This window comes from Globicephala melas, chromosome 2 (genome assembly GCF_963455315.2).
Source record: "Globicephala melas chromosome 2, mGloMel1.2, whole genome shotgun sequence".
Classification (NCBI taxonomy): Eukaryota; Metazoa; Chordata; class Mammalia; order Artiodactyla; family Delphinidae; genus Globicephala; species Globicephala melas.
This window is the reverse complement of record NC_083315.2, coordinates 140899486-140922256: the sequence shown is the minus strand read 5'-3', so window position 1 is coordinate 140922256 and position 22771 is coordinate 140899486. Positions and strand designations below refer to the sequence as shown.

At 45.5% G+C, this 22771-nt stretch overlaps 1 protein-coding gene across 1 annotated transcript in view; it reads left to right on the top strand.

Annotated features, from left to right (window-relative positions):
- Positions 1-663: 663 nt before the first annotated feature.
- The window catches only part of SPTB (spectrin beta, erythrocytic), a 124099-nt gene continuing 101991 nt past the window's right edge, over positions 664-22771 (top strand). Inside the window, exon 1 of the mRNA XM_060294911.1 lies at positions 664-803. The gene's annotated coding sequence lies outside the window, so the exon portion shown is untranslated. The remainder of the gene's footprint in view (positions 804-22771) is intronic.

The window sequence follows — 22771 nt, the reverse complement described above, 5'->3', positions numbered from 1 at the left end:
GGGGGCGCGGGTCTCGGGCCCAGTGCCCACCCGAGCCCTCCCAGCGTCTGTTCTTACTACCATCCAGGAGAAGCCCCGGAGGACGCTTTCTAACACAGCAGCCCCCGGGAACAATCTGTCCCTCCCAAATCCGCCGCAGCGGGGGCGCACTGCCGGGGCGCCAGCTTTGCCTACCCTATCTATGGCCTAAGCGTGTCTTTTAATATATTTTAAAAACCTGACTGTATACAGTGGGGACGCAGGGCGGGAAAGACTGGAGGGCTCATGTTCGTGGCCAGACTCGCCGCTCTGGGCGAACGAATTAGGCCGGAGCTGCAAAGCCAAATCCTTTCCCCGCTGCAGGGGGCTCGGGGTAGCGCGCGGTGAGGGGCGCTGAGCAGCTATGGGGGCGCTGCGGCCGGCTCTGGCCTCTGGCGGCTCGGGCTCATGCAGTCCGGAGGGGGGCGGAGGCCGGCCCGGGGAGCCGGGCGGAGGCCGGGCAGGTGGCCCCGGGCTTGGAGGCTGATTGGCAGGTGCGGGAGTGGGTGGGGAAGGCGGGGGCTGGGCCTGGCTCTGCGGGAGGCTGCGGCCCCGCCTCCCCGCCCCCGCCGCGGGACTATCTGGTCCCGGCAGCAGCGATGTCCCCCGGCAGGAATGTCCCTCCTCAGATAATGTTATTTATATCTCTGGGCGGGTCCGCGGCTCGGCAGCACCAGGCGCCCGGCGGCCGCTGTGCCAGGAGCCCTGCGCTGCCCTCCTCCCCCTGCGCCGCCGCCGCTGCCACCCCCGGGCTCGGGGTGGCCGCCGCTACAGCCCCAGCGCAGGTGAGTCCCGGGAGGGCCCGGCGGCCAGAGGGAGCTGGGTGCGGGTGCGGAGGCGCGAGGCAGGGGCGCGCGGCGCGAGCGCAGCGGAGGCGCTGGGCCCAGGGGGCGCGTGACGCACGGGGCCCAGGGGACCGGGTGGGGACCCAGCCCTGGGTGCCGGGCGTAGAGCCCGTGGGAGGCCCTGGCGGCTGCGGCAGCTATCGCCCCAGGGCGCGGGAATCCTCGTGGGCTTCGGCGGCGCTTGGCAAGCTGGGCGCTTGCTTTGGAGAGCCGGATCCTGGAGCGTCGCCCGGGGGCGCTGGGAGGACGGTGAGGGGGGTGCGTGTTCTGGTCCCGGGCTGCCTCCTCCAGGACCCCGGCGTGGGGACGAAGGGGGTTCTGCTTCAAGCCTGTCGGACCTCCGCGCTGCCCTCTCTGCCGGGTTCCTCAGCCCTGGGGCCGCTCAGATTCTCTTCTGGGGAACTTGTCTGCGCGCTCCCCGGCAGCCCTGCGCCCAGGCAGGGAGGACAGGGCGGCGGAGGGGTCGGGTCCCCGAGCGTTGGGAACGACGCGGAGAGTGGCCGGGTGCAGCCCCAAGAAGGAGAGATCAGCGTGCCCCAAGCCATCCTCCAAGGACCCCCACCCTTCCTCTCCCAAAGAGTTCCGCTTCTCCAAGCTGCTACGGTCCACTCTACTCTCCCTTGCCTCACGGGTTCCTCCTTCTCCGACAACTTGGCCCTGAGAAATAGCAGAAAGTGGGAGAAATAACAGGAGCTTTAAAACAATCCCCAACTCCCACCAGTTCGCCCAGACGTCCAAAGGTGGGGAAGTAGCGGCAGGCTTGAGTACCGTTTCCGTGACAACGAGCCCCAGGTAGGGTCTTGATTTACAGCCTATTAATATCCAAACCACTATTTTCAGTGAGGAATTAGAGGCACCAGGAGTTAATAGTAACACGCTTAAATCACTGAAGGAAAATGAAAAGAAACCACAGTTTTGTAAGCATCAGATGGTGGAGGGGGGTGGGTGGGTGGTGGATATATAGTGACAGTGTTTTTGCACCAGAACTCCTGTGAGGAGAGGCTAGGCTGTCACTTCCAGGTAGCAGGCAGCCTTGCAAAGTCCACAGCCTTGAGTTAGTCACGATCTATACTTGAATTCCTAAGGGAAGTGATTCAGGCGGCTCTTGAATGAGAGGAGTGTGCAAATCAAAAAAATTTAGGCACCTCTGTACTATCCACTAACCGATTCTTAATTTCAAAGATGGTACCAAATTTTATTCTAGAATTCCTTCTTTGACCACCCTCTGATCCTATGACCTAGGGCAGGTCATTTCCTATTCCAGTATCAGACTTTAACTCTTTTGCTAGGAGCCGTGGGTTCCAGAGTGTCTTGGGAAACTCTTTTTTGGAAGTGCAAAATGTTTAAGTGTACTGAATGCTCAGTACCCAACACAGCTAGGCTTGTGCTTGCCCAGAGGCTGTGGGCTAGTTAGAAAAAGGAATATTAGGCTCACACTGAAGAAGAGCCCACCAGCCTTGAAGCTAACTGACTCCTCAGATGTGGGTCATTTATACAGAACTTTATCAAATCCTAGCATAAAGTACAGCTGAAAGACATAAGCCCTACATTACAAACACATGGCCTTTAGACCCCCTTAGCTGTTGCCCTTCTCTTTATCGGTGGTCCAGTCACAATGATTGGGGATGAGCCAGTCCTGTTAATCCCCAATTCTCAGAAGACAGTCTGCTCATGGAATTGAAAGCACCCCAAACCTCCCAGGCATCCAGGGATGGGCCTTGTAGCACAGGCGTATCAAGTTTTCCTGAGTGGCTTGCCCAGCTGAGAGCTGGGATACCACTTTTTGCTCTGGTCATTGCTTCTCCCAAGTGTTCTGAAGGTGTCTTTTAGCAAGATACCTGCTAGATGGTTAGCTTCGGAGTAGGTAAAGGTGTGGCAGGAGGCAGACTCTCCTATATGACAAACTAAAAATGACTATTTTAGGCAAACTAGCTGTGAATGAAAGTTTTGAAGTAGAGTCAGAATCTGATGGTTCTGCCACAGTTCTGGAAACAGGCTTGTTTTTGGTAAATAAAAATAACAGTAGCTTGCTTTCTTTCTTTCTTTTTCTGTCTTTTACATACCAGTGCCTAGCCTGGTGCCTGGCTGGTGGTGCACACTCAGTTAATCTTTGTTGAATGAACGAGGGAATGAGTAAATGAATGCTCAGTGTTTTCTTTGTATTGTCCTATTCAGTTGTCACAATAACTCTTCAAGGTAGCTCATATAATCAACATTTTACAAGTGAGGAAACAGGTTCAAGGAGATTAAGTAATTTCCCTCACATCACTCAGTTGATGAGAGGTGAGGCTGGGATTCAAACTCACCTGTTCAGTTCCACCCTCTTTTAAGGTTCAGAAGTCAGCAGGGGATATAGAAGTATAAACTGGAAAGTTTGGTTATAGGATTGTCTCTTAGCTTCACAATCTTTCACTCTCAAGGCCTCAGGTAATAATTCTGCCTATATCAAAGAAGCTTTAAAAATATTGCTAAAGGTATTGGACACTTCCTTGCTCAGAGGTACTTACCCATGCCCATTATGTGCAGGTCATTGTTTCAAGGACAGAACTGTAATTTTGGCAGTAGTCAAAGCATGGATTTTTTGAAAACAGATTTTCCTTTCAGTCGTGGAATTGGCCAGGAGGGCTTGATGATGCATGGGGACAGCGTGATAGGACGGAGGATGACTATAAAAAATTCATGAGGCAAACGTTATTGAACTGGGAAGGGACCTTGGAAGTCATTGAGTCTAGCCTTCTATTTGCGTAGCTACTTGCTTAAAGGTGAGACCGAACTGTAATTCACCAGGTCAATTATGTGCAGTGGTGGTACATGCCTTCCATGCTTCTCACCATTCTAGACCATTTCTTTCCTGTCTCTCTCTCTCAAGGCCAGTATTGGGTTTATTTCCTGAAGTTCTGCCTAATATTAAACCACTGACATTTTCTTTCCTTTGAGGGAGATTGTGAGAGGATATATTTTAATATCCAATACTTTCATCCTAGTGAAATCTTAAAAAGGTATTGGAGATAGGAGAGAAGACATCAGGAGTATTCAACTCTAAACTGTTCCATAACCTCCCCATTGCCTGTTAGGTGTACAGATGTATGCATTTTTACACAAGAGGTATCTTGAGACAATACAGATTTTAAGACAGATAATTATGTAGCAGTTCTGGAGCAATGGAGAAGGAAAAGACTTTAGGGAATTATTGGGACTGTCAAATACCTGTTTTAATCTAAGCCCAGTCACTAAATTGCTCTTGAAGTATATTATTCCAAGTTTCAAATTCAAAAGCAAAATTATACTCTCCATTCAAGACCTGAAATGGTAGGAAACATAACCAGTGGGAAGTTTAAAGTGATATAAAGTACATTTCTTCATAATTTTTTTAAATAAAAAAATAATTTAAAAAAATTAATAACCTTGACCTGCAGATTAACAATTATCAATTGACTTGGGAAGATCAAGAATGAAAATAACTGCTGTGTGGGCTGATGAGAAATTTGACTTTGGAATGAGGACTGGCAGGGAGGTTCAGGGATACTGGGTTCTGAAATCACGTGGCTATATCACTAGTTGAAAATTACTGTGGAAAGAAGTATTTTACCTTAAACGTAGTTTATATTGACTCAGTGTTTTACAGACTGCTGTTTGGTTACTCTACTTTAGATAAGAAATCTGGGGAGGAAGAGTAAATGCAGTGGTCTGTGTGCTAAGATCATCACGGAGCATTTACCGGGTTATCACAGAGAGACGGTTTTTCCTCTGACAACCCCAGAGGTGAGGATCACCTGTTTTTAGAGATGGAGATGGTGATCGAGGGAAGGTGTCGGAGGCAGTCAGGAGAGCTCACTGTCGGGTCTGGCTCCACTCACTGAATTGTCAACTCCCCTTGGTAAATATTTAGAAAATCTCATAGCATATTTCCCTTTGTTGCTGTGCTTATTTCTTAACTCACAGTCAAGCAATCCACGTTCTTCCATTTTCATCTCGCCTTAGCTGACTATCAAACCACCAGGGGATTCGCAGCCTTCCAGCTCACACAGTCTTCGAGGTAGTCATAGACAGAAAATGCTTCTTCAGTGGATTGCTAGCTAGCTTATGACATTCCCAGGCCTCCTTTTCATCTTTCTCTTTCCTTCTCCTGATGGCTGGAGATATTACAAAGCCGTCGTGTCTTCGTACCTCAACGAGGCCTTTTCAGGCTGTGCCGTAATGTTTAATTTCTACATTATACCTGTGGAGACCCGGCCAAGAGTATAATTACAAGGGCAATTAAAATCCAGACATATATCATGTTAGCAGTGGGGGCAAAAGTGGGGCTTCCTTTCTTCCTTTCATTTTAATGCTGTAAATTTAGCAACTGAAAAGGTACAGGGCTAGGAAAAAAAAAATAGTTTGCATTGAACTGGGATCAGATCATCCAGGATATTTATGAAAAGAATAACAGGGCACCTTGACAGCTAAAGAACAATGATTCCTTTGAATTATAGTCAATTCAAGAGTTTCCTCCAGGGGCTTCTCTGGTGGCACAGTGGTTAAGAATCCACCTTAACCAATGCAGGGGACACGGGTTCGAGCCCTGGTCCGGGAAGATCCCACATGCCGTGGAGCAACTAAGCCAGTGTGCCACAGCTACTGGGCCTGCTCTCTAGAGCCCGCGAGCCACAACTACTGAGCCCGCCTGCCACAACTACTGAAACCCGCGCACCTAGAGCCCGTGCTCTGCAACAAGGGAAGCTGCCACAATGAGAAGCCCGCACACCACAGCGAAGCGTAGCCCCCGCTCGCAGCAACTAGAGAAAGCCCACGTGCAGCAACAAAGACCCAACTCAGCCATAAATAAATAAATAAAAGAGTTTCCTCCAGCATGAAAGGGAGAAACTTGGATAATCCTGAAAATGAATAAGTTGAAAACCATTTCCATTTATACCAGACTTAAATATGGGTGTGTCTCACTAGCAAATTCAAAGCACCTCAAATAAAATTAAGCACACCTTAAACACATAACTTATGAGGACTGGAAAGAGGCCACTAGCTTCATTCTGTCCCTCTGCTCAGTTCTTGCCTGTTTCTAGAAGCCTCCTAGGAGTCTTCAATCAGCTTCACCTTCCAGAATATTTCCTCAGGGGTAGAAGAGGAAGAAAAGGCCTTTCATAACACTTACTCCAAGCCATAAGTCATAGGGAGCTAGAGCTGGAGAGGCCTGAGAGAGCCATATTCTGAAAGAACAGACACTGGCCACCTACTGTATGCATTACCCTGTTATATGTTGAGGACACACAACATCCGATGGAGACCCACTGGTCCGGTGGGAGAAAGGACTTGCAAACAAGCAGTGATTCGGGGCGCCCTGATTTTTCTCAGGGCGCCTGAGAAAAAGCCCACAGGGGGAAGCATCTGATTCAGGCTGGAGAGTGTCTAGGATTTTCCTGATGGAAGAAGGGAGGATGGGTGAGGGTGGGGCCCTAGGCACATAGCCTGGCATAGACATGCAATAGATCATGATTAGATTAGGGAATGAGGAGTAGTTCTCTGTGGTTGGAGTACAGGCCACAGCACAGGAATGGGCTGAAGGTGTGACCCTAAAAATGGTTTGGGTTCAGTTTGTGAAGAAGTTTGAACCATTGAAGTTTCAAGCTGAAATCAGTGAATGTTTTGAGCAGGGGAGGGACCTGATCAGATCCTTGTTTAGACAAAGCTCACCAGCAAAAGAGAAGGGAATGTGAACTAGAGATCAGCCAGTACAAGTTGATGACCACACATGATGTATGGTCCACTTAGTTTTCAGGAGGCCTTTGTAAGTGCATCATCTCATTTTATTCTACAATGACCATGTGAAGAAACAGGGAACATGTCATCATTCCTGCTTTATAGTCAAAGAAACAGGATCAGAAACATACAATGATTTGCCCAAGGCCCCTGAATTTGTAGTAGAACTTGACTTTGACCCAGTTTCCTAGTTCCAAGGCTGGGGCTTTGTCTAGACCTTCTCCATGGAATAATTGAATATTCTGGGCCTTCTGGGTGAGACAGTGATTGCTTTCTTTCTTCAGCAGAATTTTCAGTCTAAGTTCATTGGTCCTGGAAAAAGGGAGGAGGAAAGTTCTTACCGTATTTACTCTTTAGGCACAAAACCTTAAGGATGGCCGTCCAGCCTGTACAGAGATGATGTTGCAAAGTATGACTTAATGTCAAGCATACATGTGGATTCCCAGCATGCTGTAGATAAGCAATGGACTTATATGGCTGTCAGTTGATGTTTTGGGTTTTTCATTCTCTTATCCCAAATTTACTGGGCATTGTTATGCATATGCCTCATTTGGGGCTTCAAAAACCTCTTTTTGTCCAGTGATCTTGGGTGCCTTGATTTGTGCTTACTTCAGTCTTCAACAAATATTTATTGAGCTCTCATTTATTTGCCAGGCATATTCTAGACCTAGGGGATATAGCAGTGAAGATGGTAAAAAAAAAAAGTCTGACGTCATGGAGCACATTCTAGTTGGGTGAGGCGGGTACAAAACAACGACAAATGACAGATGAGTATCTATCATACTTTCAGGTGATATAAAGAAAAAATAGTGCAAAGGGAAAGAGAGGGAGGTGGTTCTAGAAGTTGATGTAGGATGGCTGGGAAAGGCCTCTCTGATGAGTTTTCATTTGACTAGAGACACAAATGAAGCGAGGTGGGGGAACAGGGACGTTTGGGGGAAGAGATTCAGGTTGAGTGAATCTCTCAACCTGAATTGGTTGAGATGAAGGCCCAAAGATGGGGTCACTGCTGTGTCCAAGGAGTGGGCAGGAAGCCAGTGTGACTGGCGTGTTGGGAGCCAGCGGGGAGCACAGGATGTGATGTTGGGGAGGAAACTGGGTCTGGATCATGCAGGCTTTGCGGCCAGGCGACAACTTTGGGTCTTAGCCATATGACAGGAAGTCACAGGAAGTTGTGGGCAGGGGAGTGACTTCTTCAGATTGGCATTTTAGGAGGATCTTTCTGGCTGTCCTGTGGAAGATTGATTGTATGGGACAAGAGTGGAAGCAGGGAGTGGAATGAAAGCTACTGTAAGTGGTCCAGGTAGAGATGGTGGACCAGGGTGAGGGTGGTAGGTTTGGTGACATGCAGCTGGCTTCTGGATAAATCTTTAAGGTAGAGTTGTTGGAACTTGGATATAGAAGATGGGAGAAAAAGAATAAGTCAAGGATGATTCAACTGGTTTTGCTCTGAGCTACTAGAAGGATGAAAAACCCACTTACTGAGATGGGGATATGTCTTATCAAATACACTGTGGGCTACTATTTTTGATTTTTGTTTTCACTGGGGAGTTCGTTTGGAATAGACTCAGGCAGATACACCAAAAAGGTGTTTTATTATGAGTAGCTCATCTGTTTGTTTTGAGGTAAAGCCTCAGATGTGGAGTTAGTTCTTTGTGCTTTGTTCCATTACTTTTAGGTCATTCTCACAACATCTCACTATATGTGATAGAGATTAAGATATGGTACAGGGCTTCCCTAGTGGTGCAGTGGTTGAGAGTCCGCCTGCCGATGCAGGGGACGCGGGTTTGTCCCCGGTCCGGGAAGATCCCACATGCCGCGGAGCGGCTGGGCCCGTGAGCCATGGCCGCTGAGCCTGCGCGTCCGGAGCCTGTGCTCTGCAACGGGAGAGGCCACAACAGTGAGAGGCCTGCGTACTGCAAAAAAAAAAAAAGATATGGTACAAACAAGATTGAGATACATGTCCATTTTTGTAATTAGAAATGTCTTGAATTTGCTGATTAGAGCCCACTTTTTAACACTATCTGGTTGTCATTTTTAAAAGAACTTTTAAAATTATAAAATGAATTCACGCACATGGTTGAGAAGTGTATCCACATTGTACAAGGTACACAATGAAAAGTCAAAGTCTTCCTTCCCCTACCTCCAGTCCTACTCCTAAAAAGTTACCAATGTCAGCAGTTTCCTGTGTATCCTTCAAGAAAAATTCAGTGCATCTATAAGCATATGGCCTGACACATTTTAAAGTCCTAACTTTAACCTAACAAAAGCATGTGTTCGGTTTCATTTTTTGTGACTCAGTGGCCCTCAGGTATACACTTCAATGGGCTGGAATCCAACTTTCTACCAATTAAGGTTCTCCCTCTCCAAAGCCACCGCACATGGGAACATCGTGTTCATCATACAGTGCCCCTTCTCAGAAACCTACAGTGGTTCCTCTGTGGGTAGAGGCGGAAATCCAAACTCAGAAAATGACTTTTTAAAAGCTATTGTAATCTGGCTCCCATCTCTTTCTACCCTTCTCTCTTACCACTTCCCATCACAAACCCACTACTTGAACCAGGGTCATCTGCTTCTACTTACTGAGTCCTGAACATTTCTCCCAAAGTCTTTTGCATCAGTCTTCCTGGAACACTCCAGCCCCCAGTCATCTCTCCCTTCTCCAAGTTTGTTAAAGGACTAGTTACAAATACTACTTAATTGAACATAATCATAGACTTCTTTTATTGTCATTTAACTTTTCTTGTGTCTATTATTTGTTCAACTAGACAGTTCTTAAGAGCAAGAACTGATTTAAGAATTGCAGTCACAGGTCTTACATAAAGCTCGGCCTAATGCTTTTGCACATAGAAGTTCAACTAGTAATTTTTGGAATGTGCACTTTGACAGTCATTCCCTAGCGGGGTGATGCTGTTACACGGGGATTATTTTAATTAAAACTTGTCAGATGATGGCTGCCAAAAAGGCCACCTTCTTAGTGGTTTACAAAGATGTCCATTCCCAGGGAATGGTAACTGGACGCTGCTCCTTTGGATAAAGAACTTTCTGATACGCCTGGCCTCAGTCTCTTGTCCCTTCCTCAGATGGCATTGCATCTAAATGTCAGAAACGGGGTGTTTTTATTTGCTTCTAAGTGATGTAGAACAGGCATTTAATGAGCATGGCAACCATTCGAGTTTTAAAAATTGTTTTAAATTATGATAAGTATATGTAACATAAAAGTTTCCTTTTTAACTATTTGAAGTGCTCAGTTCAGTGGCGTAAGTATGTGCTCATTGTTGTGTAGCCACATCATCGCTGCCATGTCCAGAACTTTTTTTTTTTTTTTTTTTTTTTTTGCGGTACGCGGGCCTCTCACTCTTGTGGCCTCTCCCGTTGCGGAGCACAGGCTCCGGACGGGCAGGCTCAGCGGCCATGGCTCACGGGCCCAGCCGCTCCGCGGCATGTGGGATCTTCCCAGACCGGGGTGTGAACCCGTGTCCCCTGCATCGGCAGGCGGACTCTCAACCACTGCGCCACCGGGGAAGCCCCAGAACATTTTTCATCTTCCAAAACTCAAACTCTGTGCCCACTGAGCACTAACTCCCACTAACACTCCACAGCACCTGGCAATCCCCACTCTACTTTCTGTCTCTATGCATCTGACCACTCTAGGTACCTCAGGTAAGCAGAATCGTATCATATTTGTCTTTAGTGACCGGCTTATTTCACTTAGCATAATGTTTTCAAGGTTCGTCCACGTTGTAGCATGTGTCAGAATTTCCTTCCTTGTTAAGCCTGGATAATATTCCATTGTATGTATTTTTCACATTTTGTTTATCCGTTCATCCATTGATCGGCACCTGGGCTGCTTCCCCTCTTGGCTGTTGTGAATAATGATGCTATGAACGTGGATATACAAACATCTCTTCAACATCCTGCTTTCACTTCTTTTGGGTATATACTCAGAAGGATACTCCATTATATGGCTGGATCTGTCTATTTTTGACTTTTTGAGAAACGAAGCCATGCAATTTTAAAATTTCTCCCTGATATTTGTTGTTTTCAAAGGGAAGGGCAAAATCTATTAACATCCTCACCTTGGGGACCAAACTGAACTTGAAAATTGTTCCTTTGAGAACACTATCTTGAGGGGGTAGTTTGTCATCAAAGTTCTTGAATTTGTCCCTGTGTTAGTAACCTATTTTTAAACGCTAGACTTTTAGAGGACAGGCAGGAGATGTTTAATTTGCTTGTAGAACATGTAGCCCAAACTCAGGTGGGAAGAGTGTAAATATTACATGATGATTATTTCAGCCAAAATAACTCCTTGAGCTGAATGACAAGAGTTTGGGTTGCTTCCAGCTCCTTTTCTCTTGCTGTTTGCCCTTGGGCAAAGAACCTTCTTTTTCTGACTTTTTCAGGTGCGTGTGTGTGTGTGTGTGTGTGTGTGATGGCACCTTAATATTTATTATTATCCTTAAAATTTCTTCACAGATTTCCTTGTAATGACTGTTACTTCATCTTCGTAGCCTGGCCTGACAGCCCTTCTCCTTCTCCAGGTCCTGGGGTAGCACCGAGTGCTTCCTCCTGAATATTTTTGAGCACCTTTCTCATTCCTTTGTTACAACAAGGATCATCTTGTTTTGCAATTGTGCACTTGCCTTCTAAACCTTTAGGCTGTGCTTCTTGTGATGGGGAACTGGGTCTTACTCTTTTTTTTTTTTTTAATTAATATTCCCAGCACCTAGAGTCATGCTTGGTACGTAGAGGGGAGTGGCTCAAAAATAGTTATTGATTAAAAAAGTAAAGACTAAATGAAACATTATTATAATAATTGCACAATTAGAATAATGAGTTATTATAATAAGTCAACATTTATTATGTGATGGCACTATGCTGAGAGCTTTTATATGTATTTGTTATTTCGATTATCCTAATTAGAGAGATAAAAAAATCAGGCTTAGAGAAGTTTAATTACCCCAAATTACATACCTAGAAGATCAAAGCTGGACTTGAACCCTGGCATATATTCTAGAGTGCTAGCTTGGACTCACCACGCCTACCATATTTGGCTGGACATCAATATTCCACGGCTCTCAATTCTAAGAGTTTCTTTTGTTCTTTTATCCTGCATCTTTACTGATCTGAAATTAGAGAGGTAATTATTTGTATACCTTTATGTGTTGCTTTATATTTTCAATGATTTAACCTAATAGGCTTGAATCCCCTGATTAGCTGTTAATAAATAATGGATGTTCTGAATCCTATTTCCGAAACAGTTCTTTGACATCTGAGGATGAAGGTGCTAATGAGTACTGTACAATATACCCACTGTCATAAGGCAGCTCCCCCTATCGCTGTACTAAAACTGCTTTCAAAGGGGTCTGATACTGTCAAATGTGATGACCTCCATCTAGACCCAAGTCCCAGGTTCCCTGCAATATTTGACTATTAACCACTCTTGCTTTGAAACTATGCCCTCCCTTGGCTTCCTTTTTCTCCTCCCAGCTTGCTTACTATTGCTTCTTTCTGCTTGTTTTGTTCCTTCCTCGCTACCAGTGTTTAATTGTTGAGGTTGCCGGTGCATCTAAACCCTCATCTCTAGCCCCGGTCTCCCGTCTCAGTTCCAGGCTGCCTTAGAGCGGTGTACTAGCTGTCTTCATTTGGTTGTAACAAGAGGTCTCAAACTCACCATGTAGCAATAGGACCTCTTGGCCCCCTTCTTCACCCCCAAACCTGCTCTTCTGCCCTTTCTTACAGCTGGGCTCATGTTGTCACCACCCTCCCAATCAAGAATCTCAGCAACTTTTGTGGTTATTCTTCTTTTCACACTTCCACATCCTGTTGGCTGCCGGCTCCTATACATTTTTTCTCTAAAAATGTCAAGTTAGTTCCTTTCTTTCAATTTCCACTGTCCCTATTCGTATCCTATGTTTGAATAATTGGCCTTCAGTCTCTATCTTTCTAACCCATCTTACTCCCGATCTCAGAATTATTTTTAAAAACATGAGTCTGACTGAGTCATTCAACTGCTTTAAAACCCTTTAGTCATTCCCCGTTGCCCCCAAATAAACTTTAAACAGGTAGGAAGGGACCTTCACAACCTGTTCCAACCTCCTTTCCAGGCTTCATTCTCTCTCTGTTTACCCCACATTGGATGCTTATGACTGTTTAAACTTGGGGTGCGTTTTCATGCCTCCATGACTTTGCTTCTGTTGCTTTCTAGGGCTGGAATATCTTTTTGCCTTTCCTCAGCCGTGAACTCTTACACAAATGTCCCTAAAGTCCCTGATCAAACATAACTGCTTTGATGCTTTCCCTCTTCCCTAACCCAGGAAGACACTACACTCTCCTCTGAGCTCTTACGCTGTCACTTTTCACGTGGTACCCTGGCTGGCCGTATACAGGCGTGACTCTCCTTCAGATTATGAGTTCCTCGAAGAAGGGACATTTGTCTGGTGCCCACGGGGGAGCTGGTGCCTAACTCAGGGTCTGGCTCATGGGCGGTGCTCAAGAAGTGTTGGTTGAATTGGGTGATAGGGGAAGTTTCAAGAATATTCAACACTGAAAATAATCCCCCACATTCTGACCTATAGACAATTATGAAGAAGGGTTAATGGGAGACACACGCTGTTGACGGATTTGGGGTAGGGAGTGGAGAGGTATGCTTTAGACCTGAGGAGGCTACCTTCCCACCTCTGTATTCCCCAATTGCTTTCCGTTTAGCAGAGGGGAAAGTAACTGCCGACTTTTAACTTGCATCATCAGAATATGTCTAGTGCTAGAAAAATTTAGTTATTCATCGAGAATACAGTCACTCCCACCTCATTTTTCAGTGAATGTTTGAGGCTGACCCTCAGAATGCAGCTATGAAAGGCTCTTTGAGTGGGTATTGTCAGAGCAATATACACGAGATTTGCTTTATAATAGTGAAGAGTTAGAAAAACATTTCAGAAAAAAAGACCTTCAAATTCCTGTAGAGAGGTTTCATTTTTTTCTAGGTGCATTTAACCTTTTTTGTTTGTTTGTTTGTGCTTAAGGCATGTCAACATAGAGACTACCTTGTAAAATATTACAGCGCTTGTTTCTTGGTATGTTCTGCCCTGCTTTTTGCCTTACCCGGGCAAGATGTGAGTTTCACCAGTGGCTGGACTCCCCAGCATACTGCTGGCTCAGGCCTTTGAGAGTGTTTTGTTTCTTTCAACAAAACTCTCTGTCATGGACACACTCCCACTGCAATCCAACCGCTCTCTTCTTTTGCTGTGTTCTGTGCCCAGTGGTTGATAGGAGCTGGGTTTTAGCTTCCAAAGGCAGTGAGCAGGGCTGCTAGGCCTTTATAAACATGTGCAGGGGTTCTGAGATGAACTGATAAACGGAAGGCCCTCAAAAGGCTGTGGACGCATGTGCCCGGTAAAAAGAGGGGCAGAGGACAAAGTTAGGTCTCATGCGGGGGACCTGAGGGGAAAGAAACAAAGGAGGGGACTCAGGCAAGATAACTGAAGGCCCCAGAGAGTCCTGAGGGGCATAAGGAGGCCAGTGATGAGCACACAGCAGTCAGCAAACTTGATCCAGAGGTGACATTGAGCGTGGGGTCAACTAATAGCGGCTTCTAGAAGGTCTAGATAGAATGCCATGGATGCCAGTGGTCACTATCCCATCTCAAGGATTCCTAGTTGCCATTGTAAAGGTTACCAGCAGGCTGACTACTGGTTAAGTGGCCTGGCTGCGTGCTTTTTGAGTGAACAAGCCTTTTTATTTTATTTTCGGGAATGATTTACTTTGTATTATGTTAGCTGTGGTCTGGTCTCTGTTTTCCCATTTAAAATCTAGGCTATTGCTGGTGGGGTCAGTGTCTCAGGCTCTTCCTTTCTCTGCAAGGTGGATGTTACATTCTGTACGTGCTTTCTGCAACTGTTGGGAATCTCGATGCCCAGACATTTAAAATCTGAAGCAGGAGAGTCCCTCACGGTGGAAAGTTATCAGAAGAATGGATGTGTTTACAGGCACAGAGAGTGAGACCCTGTGTTAGAACCAGAGCACACTGCTCTGGGGTAGGAAGTAGGTACCCTCTGCAAGGCAGGGACCCAACACCCGTGAGGACAAACGAGGTCACTTGCATTCAAAGCTGTGTGAAACCACTTTGCCAGGAGACTGGAAAAATACTCGACCAGCAGCAGGTCGTTGGGTGAGCTGGTGGGTGCGGAGTAGAGCAGGTAAGTCAGTACCGTGCCCTCAGTGTAGCAACTCCATCGGCAGCCCCGGTTTAGCTGCTCTCACTGCTTCTGACCCAGAAAACGCTCAGAAAATGACTGCAGTGAAACACATCTTCAAGGTGAAGCTTTCAGTCCAGGTGGGGGAGGGATGCGGAGTTGATCCCAAGGGTTCAATACTTACCTCGTAAATGTGCTGGGAGCCAGCTTTGTTTATGCTCTGACCCAGAGGAAGTCACTTTACATCTCGCCCTGTTTCCACCAGCAACGAGTGCCTTCTGCTTGTTTTGCATAAGCCTTGCACCTCCTCTGCGGAAGAGGCAGGGAATGAAGTGGGAGCTATAAAACTCCTGGCGTCATAAATCTTTGCAAAAACAGCAGTCTAGTGAGCAGCGTATTTGGCTGGCAAGTAATCATCACAGTCTATACTTGGTTTCTCTGCCTGTGAAATGGTGGGAATGCTTTCTCATTGAAATGTAAAGGAGGTCAAAATGAAATAGCATATGAGTTTTCCTTTTTAAAAACCTGATGCTTAAAGCATCAAAACAACTCAAAGAGAGATGTCCTATGGGTAAAAGGTACTCTCTGAGCACCTTGCAGACATCATCTTATAACCTAGAAATTTTCTCTGAAGAGTATCTGGTTCAACTCGCCTTTTTGTTTTGAACCAATAAGGGAGATCCGCAGAGGGGAGCTGATTTGCCTAAGGTTGCAAAGTTAGTTAGTTGCAGGGCTCCAGGTAGAACCTGGGGCTCTTGATCTATGGCCCAGTCCTACCTCTCTCTCTGCCTCTCCCCCTCATATGTATATATATGTATGTTGTGGTTGCTTTTTGTACTATACTACAACTTGCCCTTTTCATTTAATGATGAGACACTTTGGATGTCTATCTATATCAGATTATTAGATTGCCCTCTTTCATTCTTCTTCTTTTTTTTTTTTTGTCTGCATTGGGTCTTCGTTGCTGCGCGCGGGCTTTCTCTAGTTGCAGGACCGGGGGCTACTCTTCGCTGTGGTGCGTGGGCTTCTCATTGCGGTGGCTTCTCTTGTTGCAGAGCACAGGCTTTAGGTGCGCAGGCTTCAGTAGTTGTGGCACGCGGGTTCAGTAGTTGTGGCTCGAGAGCTCTAGAGCTCAGGCTCAGTAGTTGTGGTACACGGGCTTAGTTGCTCCGCGGCATGTGGGATCTTCCCGGACCAGGGATCAAACCCGTGTCCCCTGCATTGGCGGGCGGATTCTAAACCACTGTGCCACCAGGGAAGCCCCCTCTTTCATTCTTAACAGGTGTATAGTATCTTATGCTCCTTCTGTTTCTCCATGATGACTTTAATATGTACAAGCAGCACCATGGAGTTTGAATCCTTTTTTTATAATTAGTTTTTATTAGAGTATAGTTGCTTTACAATGCTGTTAGTTTCTACTGCAGAGCAAAGTGAATCAGCTATATGTATGCATATATCCCCTCTTTTTTGGACTTCCTTCCCATTTAGGTCACCACAGAGCAGAGTTCCCTGAGCTATACAGTAGGTCTCATTAGTTTGGAGTTTGAATTCATGTTACTGATGTAAGAATATTTTATATTAGCATCCGGGGAGGGGAACAACTTCTGTCAAGGTCAGATGGTTTGAGAAATCTGAGACCTTGCTTCTGTTTCCTGCTGCTACTTACTTGTGGGCCCCTGTCATATGCCAGGTGCCACGCTTGGGACTTTAAATGCTTTAACTCATTTAATTCTCACAACAGTCCATTGAGTTAAATATAATTCCTATTTTACTGATGAGCGGGTTGAGGCTAGTCAAGCCAGATTTGCTTAAGGTCACACAGTCAATCAAGTGCCAGGCTCCAGATTTGAACCCAGATTTGCTTGACTCCAAAACCTTTTTCATTGTCTGAAATCTAGGACACTAGGAAGAACGGTTATGATGGGTTTAAAGCTCAGCGTTTTTCATATCTTCCAAGTTTTGTTGGTATAGACCCAGCTAAGGGTCCACTACACACATCAGTAATGATATGGAGGACCAAGTAGAAGTGGAGCAGAGAGAGAGAGTGATGTGAGGAGGAGGGACAAGAGGTGGCTGCACTTCAGGGCACATTATTGTCTGTTATGTGCTAGGCTGTGCGGGAAACACAGAGGGACTGACTGAGACACAGCTCTCCACTCTTGGGAAGCTTCTGGTTTGGCAATGGGAAAGACTCATGTGGGACTGACTGTATCACAAACTGCCCCAGGGTCTCCAGGAAGCTAAGGTTGGTTTGGGCCAGGGGTCCTGGGAATGCAGACTTCACTGAGCAGCAGCCAGCTGAACTGATCCTGGAGACAAGTGCAAGTTCCCCACTGGCCGAGTAGGGGAGAGGGCATTCCATAGAGCAAATGGGGGCACGTGCGACATAGGAGCCTGGTGTGGCTACAGCAGAGGATGAGTGGGAGGATGTAGTGACCGAGGGGCCCAACAGTTAGGATGGGGTTAGATTGTAGCAGCCTTGAATGCCATGTAAAGAGCTTGTAGTTTATATTTTAGGTCCTGGGGGCACTGTCCAAATATTTGAACAGGGGCGTGATGTGCTGTCAGATTGTGTTTTAGGACATCCTGCAGAAATGTAACGAAGGGCTCAGGAGGGTCGAAACCAGGGCAATGGGAATGGAAGGGAAGAGGTGAATCCAAGAGATTCTGTGAAGTCCAAGTATCTGGACTTTATGTGTGAGGTCAGACCCATTGTCGATTTTTGTGGGCCCTGCCACATAAAGGACCAAACATATTAAAATTTACCAGTATCCAGATGCAACTAGAGATTATCATACTAAGTGAAGTAAGTCAGAAAGAGAAAGACAAATACCATATGATATCACTTATATGTGGAATCTAAAATATGGCACAAATGAACTTATCTACAAGACAGAAACAGACCCATAGACATAGAGAACAGACTTGTGGTTGCCAAGGGGGGGGGGAGGGAGAGGGATGGACTGGGAGTTTGGGGTTGGTAGATGCAAACTATTATATTTAGAATGGATAAACAACAAGGTCCTAATGTATAGCACAGGGAACTCTATTCAATATCCTGTGATAGACTGTAATGGAAAAGAATATTTAAAAAAACATCTATATGTGTATAACTGAGTCACTTTGCTGTACAGCAGAGCTTGGCACAATGTCGTAAATCAACTATACTTCAATTAAAAAATAAAATAAAATAAAAAATTACCAGTATCGTATTTTAAATATAATGTTTTGCTGTCAAAAATATTTGAAGGGATTTTGGGGGGGTTATATATTAGGTTTTTTTAAAAAATTGGAGTATAGTTGATGTGTAATGTTGTGTTAGCTTCAGATAAAAAGCACAGAGACTCAGTTATACATATATATGTGTGTGTATATATATATATATATTCTTTTTCAGATTCTTTTCACTTACAGGTTATTATACAATATTGCATATAGTTCCCTGTGCTATACAGTAGGTCCTTATTGGTTATCTATTTTATATATAGTAGTGTGTATATTCATCCCTCCCCCTCTTGGAGTTATTCTTAATTTTGATTTTACAGTGTTAATTTTATACTTTGGCACCAGTCAGTTTTTTTCAAGTCTTAGAGTATATTCGCCAGTCCTTAAAATTCAGTGGCACTAAGGTGGGGGGGAAGGGGAGCTGTTGAATACGACTTAGCATTTTCTAGCTCAGGTGTCTGGGATGTTGGTGTTACTAATTTACTGAGATTTAAGTCTTAAAAGAAGGAGGCGCTCTGAGGGTGGGGAGGAGGCACAAAGCAAGAGTTCAGTTGACCATGTAGAGTGGGAAGTGTTGGCGGCATGTTTCGGTGGAGCTGCTGCAGTGAATCTGGAGACCAGGAGGCGCTGGGGTTGGGAGTGTTGATGTGACAGCCCTCAGTCAGCACAGAAAGGGAGAGGATCACATGAGGGAAGAGAATAGACTTTAACTTTGGGTAATGCCCACATTTAAGGGATGAGCAGAGGAAGAGGACCTAGAGAATGTGATTGCCGTGTAACAACATACTGAGGACGAAGAACCAAGGGAATCCAAAGCCATCCAATTCCAGCTTCAAGAATAGGATGGTTAATAGTGTCTGATACTGGAGAGGGATGAGAGGAAAGGCTAGGAGGACGCCGTTAGCCCGTAAGAGGCTCAAGTGACCTTCAAGAATGTAGTTTTAGTGGAGGGTCCCATTCAATCATCCGGAGTTAGAGTGAAGCCATGGTGAGGAGGAGAAGGCAGTGAATGCAGACCGCTTTTCTGAGAACGTGATAGAAAATGGGTGGGTTGAGAAAGGTCCAAGGAAGTTTGGCGGGACATGATTTTTGGGCTGAGAGGGTAAGGAGCCCTTGGAAAGGAAGCTGGACTGAGAAAGGATTGGTGGATGGTTGAGGTCTCTGGGAGGCTGGAAAGCACCGAGTCGTAGGGTAGCCGACCAGCCCAGTCACACCTGTGCCCTGACATTGATGCAATTCTGCACACAAGGCACCATGATGGGTATACCAGGGGCATCCCACCCTTCAATGAGGCTGTGAGGTGACTCTAGGCTCCTCAAGAACAGGGGCGTTGTGTGGACTGCCTGCTCTCTCTGCCTCGAGTAGTGCCTGGCACAGCAAGATGCACCAGTGCGTATTTGTCAGTGCTCTGGTGGACTTAGCGTTCCTGTCCCACAACGTCCTGAAGCAGGTCCATCCCTCCTCTTTTCTCATGTTCTACCGTGGGACGTATGATGTAGGTGCGGCTCATGTAAGTTTGGAAGCTTGGTTATAAAGCAGACGTTCTCACATTCACACTTTACACCTACCTGCGTGCCTCTCCCCTTTTCTCAGTTCCCTGCCATCTCAGGTCCTGCCTCGAAAATGCGGACAAGTGAGTTTGTACTGGGACTCCTTCTGTGCCTCTCAGTGCTGAATTCTGGGGCACCGGGACTTTCTGTAGAAGCCGGGAAAGAATATATGATGATCCTTTAGGGGAAACAAAGGGGCTCATTCAATGAGTTGGTGAAAGATGAGTCTCCTTTGTTGATGGAGATAAGAGAGGATCTGGTTTCCTGAAAGCTCTCTGGGTGTGAATGCGCTTTCTTTGCTTGGTTCATGTCACTGGGGGATTTCCCTGATGGCCAATGAACAAGAGGGATCTTTGCTAGGAAGCGCTCCTGCCACCCCAAACTCTATTTTGCGGGAAGGCAGAAACCCAAGGATCAGGCCACATTTGCTGTAATGCTCTGAGATTCTAAGAGTATGAAGAGTTTTATTCAATGGGAAGAGTCTGACTTATGTTTTGGCAATTTTACATTTCCTGGTTGAGATGAGCTGGGAGACTTAACTTCTTTTCAGGAACACTTAATTTTTTTTCCTTTCTATTTACAATTATAATACAGAGCTTTACTAATGTAAGATATTGCAGAAATACAGACCATAGCAAATGAAAGTTCCTCATCACCCACTTTCCTTATCCCCTAGATAATCATTCACTACAATTTGAGGCATATTCTGCCAACATTTTTTATACATATGCTAATAAAATATATGGTTGCTATTTATTTTCACAGAAAAGGATTTCTGTTATGGATACTATACTATTTGACCATTTACATTGTTTTACTCATCAGTACACAAGGTCGTCTTTCCACATATGTATACCTGTAGGTTTTCCTCATTCAAAATGGTTCCATTGTATGGAAAAACCGTACTTATTTAACCAATTTTTAAATGATGCCAAATTAGGTTGTCTTAATTTTTGTGTGTTTTCATTTTGTTTTGGCTCTAACCAATAATATGGAGCTAGTTTTAAACTGCTGGGAATGGATGGCCTGTTTAAACTAAAGGGGCTAGAAAAATGAGGCCAAGTTTAGTGGGGATGTATAAGGCTGTCTCCTTGATTCCCTCCATTCTCTCCATTCTCAAAGTAGGGAAAGACCTCTCCTGCAGCCCAGGGAAGTCTCCTGTCCCTTCTCTCAGGCAGGACCCAGGCACAGACCTTTTGTTATGAAATGTACTTAGACCAGATCACACTGCCATTTTGTTTTGCTTCTCCCCTTTCCTTCCTTCCTCTCTCCCTCATGCCTTCCTTCCTCTTTTTAACTCGGTGTCCAGTTGCAGCATCCCCCCTAGTTCTCCTCTATTCCAGTCACCCATGAGTGTCCGGGCTCTGCATGCCTTCCTTTCCCACAGCGGGCTTCCCACCATTCCTGACTTTGATCTTGTTTTATGCCCTGCTAGTGTTTCCAGTTTCTCTAGACGGTGCCCTTGTTTGTGTCCGCTGACTTCCCCTGTAGCCTCATCTGCAAAATATTTTAAATCTACTGTTCCCCAAGTCACTTGGCCTACCCTTTAAAGGATTTAAATACAAATCAAGCTTAACACAACTGCCCCTTTGCCCCATGTGCCTGCTACTTATCCTCACCCTCTGTTCACTGTACTGTGAATAGTAAATTTCCATTCCTCGTGAGGTGACTTCATTTCTAGTGGAAACTCCTGCCCTGGGTTGTGGCAGAGAGAGTACATTCTTTGGCTATGGTCTGACCTGGCTTCGAATCCAGGTTTTAACACTTACCTCAGCAGGTAATTTAATCTTTTTGATCTTCATTTTCCTCTTCAGTAAAATGGGGAATAATGATACCCACCTTGCAGAGTAGATAGGATTGCACTATGGACTGGATAAAAATGTGTGTCAGATGTCTGGCACGTGGTAGGTGAGCAAAAATGATAGCTACTATTGTTATGATAGCTTGGTTTCTCTTTAGTGAATTTGTTAATTTTTAGTGAATCTCATTATGTGTTATAAGGGGTCAAAGAACCAATGCATCCAAGGTCTTACTAGAAACAGATCCTATAGTGATGTAAAATTTTGAACATAAATATTTTTGCCAGTATTCTTGGCAATAGTAAATAAAATAATTAATAAAATAAAAATTTAGGACAAGAATTTAGCTATCTCTTTGAAGTTCCTTGTGCTAGAAATCATTTGTCTTTCCCGGAGAATGGCTGTCTCCATTTATCCCAAATGGTTCCCAGAATCTGGAATTTTTTTTTTTTTCCCTCTGAGGTCCAGCAACTTGAGTTAAGGGATGCTCTTTGTGGTTTAGTCATTGCCACAAAAGTGCATGAAGAGTTTCTTAGCAAAGACTTTGCCAGTTCATTCGGGGGTTTGTCATAGATCAAGAATGGCAGTGGTTTTCTGGTACCCTCAGAAATTGGCTTACTCTAGTTGCTTGCAGAAGGCAAGCTGCATTTTGGGGTTTCATACTCAGCATTCTAGAGTCACTTGGTCTGGAGTCTATTCTTCATCTACTGGTTTCTGGTGCTAATCCCCCAAGGTGAAGCACTGGACCACAAGGACAAATGGTAAGGAAATTAAAACACAGATTCAAATTTTCTTCGAGTTCCCAAGGAAAACCAAGCACTTTGTTCCCTGCACACAGAGGTAGTGAACTGGTCCAAGGTCCCATAGCAGATCAGCAGGAATTACAAGCTTGCTTTTTATCTCTTGTGCCTCTCCCACACTTGGGGTGAGTTGTCCCTCCCCTCATGCCCACTAAGGAACAAATTTTGAGGACTCCTGTTCTTTAGGCAGAGCCCATCTCTTCTGAGGTGTTTGGAACTCCTGTATGGACAGGCATTCCATAAAGCCTGGGAACCTTGCATTGCCCTGGATGGAGGGATTAGAAAACGCAAACTATTCTCTCCGTAAAGTTTGTTCCTGCCGGTCCTTTTGGGGCAGGTTGGCTAGTACAGTCTCTTTCTTTTCAAATGGAAGAAGGCTCTGTGAGTAAGAGAAATGACTTGCCCGGAGCATCCAACAGTTGCCGTCAGCAGGACTGAATTTCCCCATCAAAACCCGGCACCTCTTGCTCCCTCGCTGAACCTGGCTGAGGCTTGAGGGGTGTCCTGCTGAGCTCGCTGAGCAGTGGGCTCAGAGGCAGGTCTGCGGAGCTGACAAAGTTGGTTGGTCTGATGCAGAGGGAAAGAACT